Consider the following 13,057-nt stretch of genomic DNA (forward strand, 5'->3'; position numbering starts at 1 on the left):
TCTCCCTTAAAACATAAGCAAATAGCAGAGTGGATTAAAAAACCAGAATCCTACAATACGCTGCTTACAAGAAACTCATTTGAAGCAGAGAGATACATATAGAGTAAAGGTAAAAGGTTGGAGCAAAATATATTTTGCTTCAGCTGAAGTAAAAAAAGCAGGGGTAGCAATCCTTATCTCAGACAAAGCAGCAGCAAAAATAGATAGCATTAAAAGAGATAAGGAAGGAAACTATATCCTCCTAAAAGGTACCACAGACAATAAAGTCATTTCAATATTGAATATATATGCACCCAGTGGGACAGCATCCAAATTCTTAGAGGAGAAGCTGAAAGAATTACAGGAAGACATAGAAAGAAAAACTCTACTAGTGGGAGACCTCAACCTCCCGCTATCAGATCTAGATAAATTGAATCATAAAATAAACAAGAAAGAAATTAGGGAGGTAAATAGATTGTTAGAAAAATTAGATATGGTAGACTTATGGAGGAAACTGAATGGGGATAGAAAGGAATATACCTTTTTCTCTGCAGTACATGTAAAAACTGACCATGTACTAGGACATAAAAACCTAATGATCAACTGCAGAAAGGCAGAAATACTGAATACATCTTTCTCAGATCACAATGCAATAAAAGTCATATGCAATACTGGGCCAAGGAGATACAGACCCAGAACAAATTGGAAACTGAATAACCTCATTTTAAAAAATGAGTGGACCAAAAAAACAAATTATAGAAAGAATTAACCATTTTATCATAGATAATGATAATAATGAAACAACATACCAAAACCTATGGGATTCATTCAAAGCAACTCTCAGGGGATATATTGTAGCTCTAAATGCTTATATGAATAAATTGGAGAAAGAGGAAATCAATGAACTAAACATGCAACTAAAAAAATTAGAGAAAAAACAAATCAAAAATCCCCAATTAAGTACCAAATTAGAAATTCTAAAAATTAAAGGAGAAATTAATAAAATTGAAAGCAAAAAACTATTGATTTAATAAATAAAACCAAAAGTTGGTATTATGAAAAAACCAATAACATTGATAAACCTCTGGTCAATTTTATTTAAAAAAAAAAGAAAACCAAATAGCTAGTATCATAAATGAAAAAGTGAACTCACCACCAATGAGGAGGAAATTAAAGTAATAATTCGAAATTATTTTGCCCAACTCTATGCCAATAAATATGATAATCTAAGTGGAATGGATGAATATTTACAAAAATATAAGTTGCCCAGGTTAAATGAAGAAGAGATTAAAATACCTAAACAACCCTATCTCAGAAAAAGAAATTCAACAAGCCATTACTGAACTCCCTAAAAAAAAATCTCCAGGGCCTGATGGATTCACAAGTGAATTCTACCAAACATTTAAGGAACAATTGGTTCCAATCCTATATAAACTCTTTGGAAAAATAGGGAAAGATGGAACTATGCCTAACTCTTTCTATGAAACCAATATGGTACTGTTACCTAAACCAGGAAGAGTTAAAACAGAGAAAGAAAATTATAGACCTATCTCCCTGATGAATATAGATGCAAAAATCCTAAATAAAATCTTAGCAAAACGTTTACAACAAGTCATCACTAGGATAGTACATTATGATCAAGTAGGATTTATTCCAGGAATGCAGGGTTGGTTCAATATTAGGAAAACTGTTAGTATACTCAATTATATCAACAACAAACCTATCAAAAATCATATGATCATATCAATAGATGCTGAAAAAGCTTTTGACAAAATACAGCATCCATCCCTTATTAAAAACACTAGAGAGTGTAGGAATAAATGGACTGTTCCTTAAAATAATTAGCAGTATCTATATGAAACCATCAACAAGCATTAGACTCAATGGGGAGAGGCTAGAGGCATTCCCAATAAGATCAGGGGTGAAACAAGGGTGCCCATTATCACCACTACTATTCAATATTGTATAAGAAATGTTAGCATCAGCAATTAGAGAAGAAAAAGAAATTAAAGGAATTAGAATTGGGAAGGAAGAGACAAAACTCTCACTCTTTGCAGATGACATGATGCTCTACCTAGAAATGCCAAGAAATCATCTAAAAAACTACTGGAAACAATTAGCAATTTTAGCAAAGTTGCAGGTTATAAAATAAACCCTCATAAATCCTCAACTTTTCTATTTGCCAAGACAGACTCAGAATCTTTTTGAAAACAATTATAAAACACTTCTCACACAAATTAAATTAGATTTAAATAACTGGGCAAATATCAACTGCTCATGGATAGGTAGAGCTAATATAATAAAAATGACAATTCTACCAAAACTAAACTGTTTAGTGCCCTACCAATCAAAATTCCCAAAAATTACTTTAACAAGTTAAAAAAATTCTAAGTAAATTCATATGGAGAAATAAAAAGTCAAGAATTGCCAGGAGCTTAATGAAAAAAAGTGCAAAAGAAGGTGGCTTAGCCCTACCTGATCTAAAATTATATTATAAAGCATCAGTCATGAAAACTGTTTGGTATTGGCTAAGAAATAGAGTGGTGGACCAGTGGAATAGACTAGGTGTAAAAGCAGGAGATGATTATAGTAATCTGCTGTTTGATAAACCCAAAGAGTCTGGCCATTGGGATAAAAATTCCCTCTTTGATAAAAATTGCTAGGAAAATTGGAAGTTAGTACGGAAGAAACTTAGATTAGACCAACACCTCACACCCTTTACCAAGATAAGATCCAAATGGTTACAGGACATAGACATAAAAAACAATACTATAAACAAATTAGAAGATCAAGGACTAGTCTACCTGTCAGATCTATGGAAAGGGGAACAGTTTATGACTAAGGAAGAGTTGGAGAATATCACCAAAAAACAATTAGATGATTTCGATTACATTAAAGTAAAAAGCTGTTGTACAGATAAAACCAATGTAACCAAGATCAAAAGAAATGTAGTAAATTGGGAAACAATCTTTACAACTAATGATTCTGACAAAGGACTCATTTCTAAAATATACAGAGAACTGAGACGTACTTTTAAAACAAAAAGCCATTTCCCAATTGACAAATGGTCAAAGACAGATGAGGAGATCAAAGTAATCCATAGCCATATGAAAAAATGTTGTAAATCATTAATTATTAGAGAAATGCAAATTAAAGCCTCTCTGAGGTACCACCTCACACCTCTCAGATTGGCCAGTATGACCAGGAAGGATAATGATCATTGTTGGAAGGGATGTGGGAAATCTGGGACACTATTACACTGTTGCTGGAGCTGTGAACTCATCCAACCCTACTGGAGAGCTATTTGGAACTATGCCCAAAGGGCAACAAAAATGTGCATACCCTTTGACCCAGCAATACCACTATTGGGTCTATACCCTGAAGAGATGAGGGAAAAGGGTAAAAACATTGCTTGTACAAAAATATTTATAGCAGCCCTGTTTGTGGTGGCAAAGAATTGGAAATCCAGTAAATGTCCTTCAATTGGGGAATGGCTTAGCAAACTGTGGTATATGTATGTCATGGAACACTATTGTTCTATTAGAAACCAGGAGGGATGGGATTTCAGGAAAACCTGGAGGGATTTGCATGAACTGATGCTGAGTGAGATGAGCAGAACCAGAAAAACACAGCAACATGGGAGTGATGGTCAACCTTGAAGGACTTGCTCATTCTATCAGTGCAACAATCGGGAACAATTTTGGGCTGTCTGCAAAGGAGAGTACCATCTGTATCCAGATAAGGAGCTGTGGAGTTTGAACAAAGTGCAAGGACTATTCCCTTTAATTTAGAAAAAAAAAACAGATAGCTTATTGTCTGATCTTGTTACCTCTTAGACTTCTCTTCTCTTTAGGGATATGATTTCTCTCTCATCACACCCAATTTGGAACAAGGTACAACATGGAAACAAAGTAAAGACTGACAGAGTGCTTTCTGTGGGAGGGAGGGGGGAGGGAAGCAAGGTTGGGGGAAAATGTAAAACTCAAATAATATCTTTAATAAAAATAAATTTAAAAAAATCAGTGATACTTTTTCTATTCAAGTAGACTCAAACTAGGGAATTAAAAGTGTTAAGAATCAAGAGTTAAACCTAGGGAGGAATCAGGAAGAACTAAATTCAAATGCTGTCTTAAGTATTTAATTACCTTTGTGATCCTGGGCAAGTCATTTAACAACCTCTTTCAGCCTCGGTTTTGTCATCTATAAAATGGGGATACTTGAGCACCTATGTCACAGATAATTATAAGGGTCAGATAACATGTGGAGTGCTTTGAAAATATTAAATGTTAGTTATTATTTTTATCAATATAGAGTCAAAACCTTCCCTTTGTTGATAACTCAAGAGCCAGAAATCAATAAAGAAATGTTTATTATGTGCTGGCATTCGTGGTTACTCTTTAGGTTCAGTCATGGAAGCTCTAATTAGGTGGTATAGTGGTTAAAGAACCAGATCTAGAGCCAGGAAGAATTGAGTTCAAAATCTAGACTCAAACATTTATTAGCTTTGACTATGAGCAAGTGACTTAGCCACTGAATGCCTCACTTTCCTATCTGTCTCCCAGAGTTGCAGTGATGAACAAATAACACAATGATTGGTTGGTGCTTAGCAGAGTGCCTAGAACATTGAAGACACTATAGAAATATTAATCTACCATTACTACCTGCCTACCTCAAGGCATAACTGAGAATCCATATTACTAGCTTTTTTCCTAACAGATGGCATAGTAAGTGGCTTTAGTTACTAATAGGGAATTACTCAGTAGAGCTGACTCCAAACTCTAGTTTTTAGTCCTTAACTATCTATAAAAGCACTAGCAAATCTGTTCTAATTAGTATTTATTTATTGTCTTCCATTTCCTCTATAAATGTTCTTAGGATAAAATGGCTTATCTGGGTCCTATGCCAAGCTTTCTATCAATTTGTTTAACTACCAATTTTGTTATTATCTTATAAAGCAATATTGCTAGTAATACTGACTATATTACTAGTAATCTTCCAACCAGTATTACTTTTGGCTGCCTTGTCTCTGAATTGATTAGGAATAAGAAATGTGGGCGGCTAGGTGGTACAGTGGATAGAGCACCGGCCCTGGAGTCAGGAGTACCTGAGTTCAAATCCAGCGTCAGACACTTAATAATTATCTAGCTGTGTGGCCTTGGGCTAGCCACTTAACCCCATTTGCCTTGCAAAAACCTAAAAAATAAAAATAAGAAAAAATAAAAATAGGAATAAGAAATGTTTGATGGCTGAGAATTATTGTCACACTCTTCTGGATCCTTCTTTGTAATGACCATTCTGCCCTGATCATATTTTTTTTAAACAAATGGTAATAAGCCAGTATCTTTACTTTCATTCATTCTTCATTTTAGGGAGTCAACATATTATATACTTGGTTAGATCATCTATATTTACATGAAACGTCTTCTCATTTTTATTCTTCAAATTTGTTATCAATTTTTGCTATCAATTGCTTTGCTCTAGTCTGTTGATGCACATAACTGATTTTGCAATGATTTGGGTAAGTAACCACATCCAAGATTAAATCTCAGACAGAATCTGTCTTTTTATTTTTTTGTGATATTCAGTACAACCCTCTTCTTAAAGAGAGTATTTAGAATACTACATAGGTATGAAGCTTAGAAGTGGTACAAAAGTCCTTGTTCCTTTTCATTTCTTAATCCTAACCTAAATTAATCAATGCAGTTGTTAGCTATTCTCCAAATTTCCAATAAAGTCATTAAATATGATATATGTTGACTCAGAAAATTTTGAATTTAAAAACAAGAATTGTTTACCCCTGCAAAAGATAGTGGCATATAAGCTGCAAATATCCTTATGAAAGGGTGTCTGCTTATGTTCATTCATGAGGACTATTAGGAAACCCTCAAATGTCCCACAAACATTCCTCATACATACTTTAGGCAATCTTAATCACATCCTAAGTGGAATATCTAGGAGCCATCATTTCTCTTGGATGCAAGGTTTTTCATTCATGGGAACATCTCCCCAATAGTTGGCTCTTCAGGGACAGGAACTGATTCCCATTTGAAAGACTGAACTGAAATATTATTAGATAATTCAGGACAACAACTCCAGCTTATAGCACCATGAGGGAAGCTGCTACTTATAACAGTCTAACAGCTAGCTGTATGAGAGTTAAGTAGCCTCTGCCCCCTTTTCTACCACAGAAGTCAAAGAGAACTGAGAGTTTGTAAAGGCATCTGACATGTCCCTCAACTAGAAGCTTCAGTCTTGGGTTATTCTGGGAGGCGGTCCTCAGCCAGAAGCCACTAGGCCTCACCCAAAAGCCTTTCCTCCTTGACAGGACCTGTCAGATTCGAACTCCACCAGTGCAGCCTTCAGGAGCCAAGATCAATGATATATCTAGTCATGTGCCTCCAAAGTCAAAGATAAAGATCCAACACTGACCAATATATGAATAGCAGCTCTCTGGGTGTTAGCAAAGAACAGAGGAAGTGTCTAGGGATTGAGTAATGACTGAAAACATTATTATGTTAAATCTGAAAAAAATACAAACTACTAATTTAAAGAAACTTGGGAAGATATGCATGAATTAATGCAGAGAGAAGTAAGTGGAACAAAGGAAACCAAATATGCCATAACTATAATATAAATGAAAAGATCACTAAAAGGAAACAATTTGAATAAGGAAAAAACAATCAATATCACTGCAGATGACCTAATAAAACACACTACTTCTTGTACAGTCAAGATTTGGGGTCCTGTTAGAAAGAAAATACTCAAGAATGCTGTCAGATACTGTCTCTGTATGGGATGTTTTTGCTTGTTTTTCTATGTCAAAAAGGAAGGTTCAACTGGTAGAGAGAAAGAGGAAACTGATCTTTCCCTACTTCTCACTTCTCCTTTCTTTTGAAATGAAAATCCTCATTGGTGATGAACCACAATAAGGGTAACAGTGCTAAAAATTATGCTAATAATATCCCAACAGAATGTGACACACAATAAACAACAAAATAAGCCTAAGATATTGCTACCCTGAAAAATGAAGACAAGTGAGTGGTTAAAAAAAAACACAACAACAACAACAACAAAAAGCCTATAATACATAAATTGGCTTGGAGTGGCACACAATTTAAAAATACCAAGCATGAAAAATAAATTTAGTAACCAAAGGAAAGGCATGTCATAGAGCAGGAATTTTAGAGCTAAAAGAGGTCTTATTAAAATACTCTACATAAATATTATTTTAAATGTTTTTTCTTTTCCCTTTTATTTTTCTTTAAGACAGTTTTTAACCAAGTTCCCACAAATGAAACAGAAATAGATGCTGTCAGAATGAGATTGTTCGTGCTGAAGTCATGACAGGGAGGATGGTATGGTAGAAAGACCAATGGATTTAAATTAAGAACTGGATTCAAATTCTGGCCCTGAAAATTACTACTTCTATGACATTGAACAAATCATTTCATGTCTCTTGAATTCCAGTTTTCTCATCTGAAAAGTGAAAAAAATGGATCATACCATCTCTAAGGTCCTTTTTGGTTCTAAAATTATAATTCCCCATCTTCCTCAACCGGCCCTCAAGACTTTCTCTTACCTAAAAACCTTGAGATTTTCAAGGCTTCCTTCTCACCAATTTTCCGCTGCTATCAAATAAGGACAGAAAGCTTGGCTAGAATTTGAGAATATAAGTCTCACCTACTTTATTTTTTTTTTCCTCTTGTCATAGACTCCTTCTGACACTTAGATAAAGAAAACCCAGAAACAGTCCAAAAGTCAATACTAACATCAAGGAGCTGTAAACTGTTCCAGCCATTCTGAAAAACAATTTGGAACTATGCCCAAGGGACAATCAAACTAGACATACCCTTTGACCCAGCAATATCACTACCAGGTCTGTATCCCAAAGAAATCAAAGAAAAAGGATAATGATGCACATGTACAAAACTATGTACAGTAGCTCTTTTTGTGGTGGCAAAGAATTGGAAATTGAGGGGAATGGTCTATGTTGTGGTATATGATTGTGATGGAATACTACTGTGCTAAAAGAAATGAGGAAGGGAATGGCTTTCCTCAGTTAATCTGAGGCAAAATGAAGTAAGCAGAACCAGGAGAATAGTAACATCATCTGTGAAAGACTCAGCTACTCTGATCAATACAATGATCCATGACAAATCCAAAGGATTCATGATGAAAAAATGCTATCTACCTCCAAATAGAGAATTAATGGATTTATAGAGTGAAGATGGAAGCAAATTTTTGCATTTTCTTTATTTTTCTTGCTTTTTTGGTGGACAACACAGCCAATGCATACCTTACATGTGTAAGGTGTATCATGAAGGAGGGGGTTAAGAGAGGGAGAGAATTAGAACTGAAAATAAAAACTTAAAAATAGAAACAACCATATGGAAAAAATACTTTCACCAAATCTCTATGTTCAAATTTGATAAAGGACACTGTATTACAGAACTTCATTTTTCTCCAAAACCCTGCCTCCAATTCTAGTTACAAAGAGGTAAAGTGCTCTAAGCTACATATCTGTCCCATAAAGCTTCCATTCCTCTACAGCCTCTGCTCTTTGGCAACTTCACAATACCTGCCACTGAAAGGAGGCTTCTCAAACACTTCTTGTCAGGTACCATCAGTTCAAGACCAACTAGGTTTGGAACACAAAAGAAAAAAGTCAGGAAGATATTATTAATATAACTAAAGAGTAAATCTGAAGAATAGAAGGCAAAGAGACAGTGACAAAAGACAATGAAAAATGGATTTTGTAGGCTGAGAAAGGGGTACATGTTTTTCTGAGGGAGGGCCTCCCAGGACTCTCCAGAGGTTTGATGCTGTTGCAATGCCAAGACCCCATGGAACTTTTGTATCTAAGGCTCTGACAACTGGTATTTCTCTGTCATTCAATAAGCACTTTAGGGTTACAGGGTTTTCCTTAATCTAAATGGCCTCTTCTCCCCTAGGTAGCAACACAATTCCTAGAGGAAAATTTGGCAGAAGTGGGAATCTCCTCTTAGAAGTAAACAAGTCTTCTTTCTTTTCTCTTTCCCTGACGCTAAAAGGAGTCTACAATATTTAAAGTAATTCAACAACTAGCAAGAAGTTCTCTAAACTATACTTTAGGACAGTAGTTCTCAAACTATGACCACCAAATTGTACTTCAGAGGATTGCTTTTAGTAATTAAGTTGATAATATGATCATTTCTATTCTTTTATTTCTAGCATGAGTTCATTTATTTCTGATATTCACATTTATGTCTGTCAAAATATGTCAGTTTTCTATTTCTATTCTACTGAGGACTCTGGTTACAGATTTTGTTTTATGGTAAGCAAAAGAGGTAGCACAAATGATTAGTGAAAGGTTTTGCCGAGTGACCAAAAAAAGTGAGTACAACTAGTTATAAGGTTCTATTTGTTATTATAAGTCCTTGTTCTCTTAATTCCAAAGGAAAGGAAATGAGGAACTGTGTAAAGAAACTAGTTCTTCAGGAACTACTGAGACACCATTATATGTATTTGTTGTCTACAGCTGGTTAGTTCAGGGTGATAATGAAGTCAAGGTCATGGATTTAATCCCCCTGTGTGCCAATTAGCCTTGCTCTGTTTCATATTTCCACTTTCGGAGACTTTTTCCTATCCCCAGTCAGCAAAGGTCTATATTGGGCATAAAAGGTACTAGGTGAAAGAGTAGAGGTGGATTAGCTAAATTCATTAACACTACTATAAAAATAATTCAAAGTGCATGGCCTATTGATAGTGAGTCATAAACAATATCATAATATCTACATAACCAGTTGAAGCACAATCATTCAATATTTATTGAGCATTCACTGTATACACTTAGGTGCTAAAGGTGATAATGCCCTATCTTTCCAAACAAAGGAAGGATGTCTCAGAAAAGTTTTGACTTTTACAGAACAAAGACCTAAAGGAAAATCTGAATAACATGCACTACAGCACACAAAGCAGATGTGGATGAAAATAACTCTATGCCTTAGCCTTCATGTGCAAGCATATTATGGGGAAAAAATAGCCCACTATTCCTGATTCATCCTGTGAGTGAAAATGCAGCTGGTAAGACAGAAATGTATTGATAGAAAACCAAAGTAGAAATGAAGGGAACCTTTTCCAAACACCTGCAAAAATGTCAATATGCAAGTTATGCTACTTCAAGTTATAATGCGTACTCTAACATTCCTCATCTTTGCAAAGGCTAAACCTTTACCAAAGACTGACAGGTTGAAAATTATCTTTGCGTGTAAATAAATGTTTTGAAAAGGGAAAAAAAAAATAAAGTAGTTAAGTCATAATGTGGAAAACAAAACTCCCAAAAAACCTGAAGTGTTCTGTAAAGGTGTGTGATTATCATTCCTTAAAATAAACCCAAGGCTATAGCTTTACTTTGGAGTAAAGTGACTAAAAACATTCAGTTATAAAAGTGTTGTCACACTTCCTATCAGTAAATGTTATTAGTATTACCAAATAGAAATAGGAAAATTTCAGCAAAATGATTGTTGTAACATTTTTTTCTGCTCTACCTACAAGGATGTAGTTTCTAACTATATTTTAAGAGTCTTCCATTCAATGATTTCAAGAATGGTCCCAGCTTTACTAACATTACCTGTTAGTATTCCTAACAATCATTAGAACCGGGGAGAAAAAAATTCCAAAACCTGTCCTTTATTGTTAAAGAAACAAAGACACAAAGGCCTGTAGTGTTGTTAGTTAGAAAAGAAACTAGACTGGAACTCTGCTTGTCTATGTTCAGCGCTTTACATGATACTTCCAATGACGCAAATCACAGACTGAATGGATGACCCTGATCATACCTGAGCTGCGGGCGATTGAATATAATCCCTACTACCGAGAAAAAGTACTCTATAGTGACAATCTATATAGAGAGGCAAACTGGGAGGGGGCAGTTGTTAATCAAGGTAGGACGAACTTATGCATACAAAACCACTTAATAAGAGAGGGGGCAGCTAGGTGGTGCAGTGGATACCGGCCCTGGAGTCAGGAGGACCTGGGTTCAAATCCAGCCTCAGACACTTAATGATTACCTAGCCGTGTGGCCTTGGGCAAGTCACTTCACCCCATTGCCTTGCAAAAAAGGAAAAGAAAAGAGTAAGAGCCAGGGCCCAGTCAGGCGCTAAGCGGGGAATCCTTTGCCTCCTGCAAAGCTACACGGGGAGGGACAACTGGAGCGAAGCCCTGAAGGTTAAATACAGGAAAGGGGAGTGGGAGGTGAAGGGCCGGGGGCCGGGGGAGGAGGCTCGGGGGGCCGGCCCGGGCCTTGGGGCACCATCACCCACCGCAGGGCGCCCAGCGGGGCCCGAGGCGCCAAGCCCGAGCTCGGATTCGGGGCCAGCCGCTTCCCAGCTCGGGCCTCCGCCTGCCTCAGCGTCCTCGTTTGTAAGACGGAGCCGCGGGCCCTCGCCGGCGCCCCTCGACTTCCCGCGCCGTGGCTGGGCCGGGGGCCCGGGGGCGCCGTCCGCGCAGGCCCAGGCCCCGAGGGGAGGCGCCCCCGCGGCGTCACGTGGGGCGGCGCGCGCTCCCCGGCCGCGGGGGAGGGAGGCGGGCGGCCGGGCCCGGGCTGCGGGGAGCAGCGGCTCCGGCTCCGGCGGGGAGGGCCGCGCGCGGCCCAGACGGGACGGAGGGAGCAGAGGCCCCCTCCCCCGAGAGGGGGCGAGGAGGGGGCAGGGCATTACCCGGCGGCGCCAGCCATCTTCGCCGCTTCCGTGGGCTCCTCCGCCGCGGCGCGTTTCCGCCCGCGCCGCCGCGGCGCGCGTCGGGCCCGGACCCCGCCCCGCCCCCTCGCCCCGGGGCCTGCTGGGAATTGTAGTCCCTCGTGCGGCGGCGGCGGCGGCGGAAAAGAGACCTGCGGCGGGGCAGAAAACACCCTAAAACCCCGCCTTGGACGCGGAGGCGCCCCTACAGCCGGGGCCCTCTCCCGTGGCCCTTTGTACGGAGTCGCCCTATGCTGCCGCCCCCCTGCCTCTCTCTGCCCGCGCGGAGCTCCGCGCCCGGCGGGCCCTTCACGGGTGTTTGTGGATGGACAGACCGAGGCTGGAGCCGGTCCAAACCAGTACCGCGCCCCTCCCCCCAGCACTGCTCTGAGCGGCGTCCTCGGCCAGGGGCTTAGAGACAGATGCATGCGAACAGACATAGTATAGCATAGGTGTAGACAGACGTGTGGGTATGTACATGGAGATAGATAGATAGAAATATGCATGGAGATAGATATAGGGATAGAGACAGAGAAATAGATAAAGAGATGTAGATAGATATAGTTATAGATATATAGAAATAGATAGATATAGGGATATAGATATATACAGAAATAGAGATGTAGATAGATACAGGAATATAGATATATACAGAAATAGATGTAGATAGATATAGAGATATAGATATATAGAGAAATAGAAATAGAGATGTAGATAGATATAGAGTTATAGATATATAGAAATAGATAGATATAGAGATGTAGATAGATATAGGGATATAGATATATATAGAAATAGATATAGAGATGTAGATAGATATAGGGATATAGATATATATAGAAATAGAGATGTAGATAGATATAGAGTTATAGATATATAGAAATAGATAGATATAGAGATGTAGATAGATATAGGGATATAGATATATATAGAAATAGAGATGTAGATAGATATAGAGTTATAGATATATAGAAATATATAGATAGATACAGAGATGTAGATAGATATAGGGGATATAGATATATACAGAAATAGATATAGAGATGTAGATAGATATAGGGATATAGATATAGAGATGTAGATAGATATAGGGATATAGATATAGAGATGTAGATAGATATAGAGTTATAGATATATAGAAATATATAGATAGATATAGAGATGTAGATAGATATAGAGATATATAGAAATAGATATAGAGATGTAGATATAGGGATATAGATATATAGAGATATAGATATAGAGATGCCGATAGATATAGAGATATATAGAAATAGATATAGAGATGTAGATAGATATAGAGATAGATATATAGAAATATAGATGTAGGTAGATATAGAGATATATTGATATAGAAATATAGG

At 37.7% G+C, this 13,057-nt stretch overlaps 1 protein-coding gene across 3 annotated transcripts in view; it reads right to left on the reverse strand.

The window, feature by feature from the left end:
- Positions 1-11,755, reverse strand: part of R3HCC1L (R3H domain and coiled-coil containing 1 like) — a 125,754-nt gene extending 113,999 nt beyond the window's left edge. For 2 of the 3 annotated variants that reach the window (XR_012477842.1, XM_074233188.1), the window contains exon 1: positions 11,676-11,755. The gene's annotated coding sequence lies outside the window, so the exon portion shown is untranslated. Of the gene's footprint in view, positions 1-11,279; positions 11,358-11,675 lie in introns of those variants that run through there. The other variant, XM_074233189.1, reaches the window with a different exon arrangement.
- Between the last annotated feature and the right edge of the window lie 1,302 nt (positions 11,756-13,057).

The sequence above is a fragment of the Macrotis lagotis genome, chromosome 4, assembly GCF_037893015.1.
Source record: "Macrotis lagotis isolate mMagLag1 chromosome 4, bilby.v1.9.chrom.fasta, whole genome shotgun sequence".
NCBI classification, from domain to species: Eukaryota; Metazoa; Chordata; class Mammalia; order Peramelemorphia; family Peramelidae; genus Macrotis; species Macrotis lagotis.